Below are 3,077 nucleotides of genomic sequence, written 5' to 3' on the forward strand. Positions count from 1 at the left end.
TATAGTTAATAAAACCTAACAAGCGATTGCTCATGGTGTGAGGATCCCAGGCAGTGATGTGCCGATGGAACCCTAAAGGAGACCTGGGAGAAGGTGTCAAGAACTCTCTCTCTCTCTCTCTCTCTCTCTCTCTCTCTCTATCTCATACTACAAAACCAATATGTGCACATTGCAGAGATGAAACATATTACACATAGTGCATAGAAAAGACCACAGATCAAGTCACCTTTTCTCCCAACATGCTGAACTTTTAAACCACTAGGCATGTGTGCAACATATAACCATTACAACAACAGGTTTCGCAAAATGCAAAGAAGATATTGGCTGCTAAATTGTTGTGAAAAGGATCTTCAATGTGGTCGAATAGGTTCTTCAGAGGCCCCTTCTTTGTAACTGCTACTTGCACATAGAAACCCAACCATGCAAACCATGGCAAGGGGTCCATTTTTTATCTCCTTCACCTTTAATTCTTCAAGGGCAATTGGATCCTTGGATAACCCCAAATGATCAAAGAGGAAACTCCCTGAATAGTTTATGTCACCCGGCAAGAAGATTCCTAACGGCTCTAGCACCTCGATACCATAGTACCTTGCATACTCTCGTCCACCATGAGAAGAAATTGGCACACAACAGTCACCAAAATGCCTTGTCCTCTGGAAAAGTGCAAGCGTGGTATGCCGAGATAATCCAGAGTATTTCCCTAGAGCTTTGAAAAACCAACACACCACCAAACAGGCTCAACAAAATCAATGTTCCAAAACTGATCAAGTATTTTAGGAATGACAACACCGAGTGTAGCTAGCATTGCCCATCGAGCATGCACATTATCAAAATTGAAATTTTGTTGAAGTTGTCGGTGTTGCATCCAAGCCCACACTGTCAAACCCATAATCTCCTAGTACCTCATTGGTCAAGTGATCTGGGTACTGAAAGGGAATGGGTCCCAACCACTTTGGCTTGTCTTTGCCATACCAAACACTCTCTTCTCTGGCCTTTCCTTTTGCTAATTGGGTTTCCTCTGCCACTTCTTTTGACCTAGCCTTGTATTCTTGCATCCTCTCTTGAAGCTGGGTTCCTAGAGGACTATTTGCAATGGTTTTCACATATGTGAAAGGAAATGCTAAGAACATGAGCACGCCTGCCATCTCCTACTAAGATACCATGCACGTCATACCATGTCTTTTGTCAAAATATCTCCATTGGGGATTGCTTAAATGCAGTCAACGGTCATGCAAGGGGGGGGGGGGGGGGGGGCTTGCAACAAGTGGGATGAAGCCAGGGTCATTCTCCACTCTAGCTCATCCGACTATCGACAAGCTGCACACCACATTTTCCTCTCTCTCTCTCTCTCTAAATTTTAATGGAGGCCTATGAATTGGGAGTCCTTTGAGAGCAAGACTATAAATTACAGTTGTTTACAACATGTGTTTTGAGAAACTCCGCTCTCTCACTCTGCATGTCCATATTTACATGACGCTCTCTCACTCTGTCCATCGTGAGTCACGAGGCATCACTCGTAGCCCGCCGGCCTCGTTTATATGTGACACGGGATGTCACTCGAGGGATCGACGGTGGGGAACGTGATCGGCAGGGCGGGGGGGCTTTAGGCCGTTGGATCTACGTGCCCAAAGGGGGCAGGTCGCGAGCTCGAGCAGGGAGTGGGGCGATCCGTGCATTTCTTTTTTACCCCAATCAGTTGAGATCAACGGTGGGATGCACTCGAGTCGTTGATCCCTCGAGTGCACCCCGTGTGCTTTATGAACGAGGGCCCGCCAGGGGTGCTTTCTCTCTCTCTCTCTCTCTCTCTCTCTCTGTGTGTGTGTGGAAAAAATGGTGTGTGACTTAAAGGGCAGCAGGTGTAGGGGCAAGCTCACATGGTGCTCTCGGCTCTGCATGTCCATCATGAGTAACAAGGCATCCTAGCAGGGGTGATCTCTCTCTCTCTCTCAGCACATACAATAAAGAATTGCTAGCCGTGGTCCACACTCTAGACATGTGGAAACATTATCTTATGGGCTCCGAAGTTCTAATCAAGACTGACCAACAAGCCATTAAACATCTTCTGACTCAATTCACCATTTTGACCGTCATATCCAACGGGCCGGTTTCATTCAAAATTTCCACCCTATGATACAATACCAACCAGGTAAAGCGAATGTAGTAGCAGACGCATTAAGTAGAAAACCTGAAGTGGATATACTCTCTGTTACTCGTTTATGTGTCTTCGATAAAATCAAGCATGTTTATTTGAATCACATTTCTGTAAGTGATGTGCAATCATTTCATTCTATGCCTAGCACATATGCTCAAGATCCACATTTCTCACGTGCTTGGTTTGAAATAACTCACAATAATGGTCTTCCCTATGAACACTACACCTTGGCAAATGGTTATCTTTATTTTCAGCAAAAGCTATGCATCACAACACCCTTCAAGGAACTAGCAATGACTGAAATGCATGCACCACCATATATGGGTCACCGAGGAATTCAATCCATACTCACTGCATGTCAAGATCATTTTTTTTGGCCTGGAATGAAGCACGATATCACAAAATTTGTTTCAGAATGTTTGATATGTCAAAGAGTTAAATGTCATCATGGTAAGTCTTATGGTCTTTTAATGCCTCTCCCTATCCCTGCTGGCCCTTGGGAACAAATCTCCATGGATTTTATCACGGGACTCCCCACACATCCTCACACAATGATATGATATGGACCATAGTTGACCGTTTTAGCAAACAAGCATACTTTGTACCTTGCAAAAATACATTGTCTGCACCACAGGCTGCAAACCGTTTCCTCAAAACCATCTTCCCCTATCACGACTTCCCCAAGGTCATTCTCTCCGACCGAGATGGCCGCTTTTGCAATCATTTTTGGGTTGCCCTAGCCAAAAACTTAGGCTCTAAAATGGATTTCACATCTGCATTTCACCCTGAAAGTAATGGTCAAACAAAAGCCACAAACAATACTATTATGGACCTTCTTCGATCTTATACCACTGAAAATACTGCAAATTGGGACCAACACCTCCCTATGCTTCAATTTGCTTACAATAACACCCCTCACTCTTCC

At 44.5% G+C, this 3,077-nt stretch overlaps 1 pseudogene; it reads right to left on the minus strand.

Moving 5' to 3' along the window:
- Positions 1 to 250: 250 nt before the first annotated feature.
- LOC147426897 (chlorophyll a-b binding protein 7, chloroplastic pseudogene) lies at positions 251 to 1,145 on the minus strand (annotated as a pseudogene).
- Positions 1,146 to 3,077: the final 1,932 nt, after the last annotated feature.

This window comes from Adiantum capillus-veneris, chromosome 24, assembly GCF_014529385.1.
Source record: "Adiantum capillus-veneris isolate H3 chromosome 24, ASM1452938v2, whole genome shotgun sequence".
Classification (NCBI taxonomy): domain Eukaryota; kingdom Viridiplantae; phylum Streptophyta; class Polypodiopsida; order Polypodiales; family Pteridaceae; genus Adiantum; species Adiantum capillus-veneris.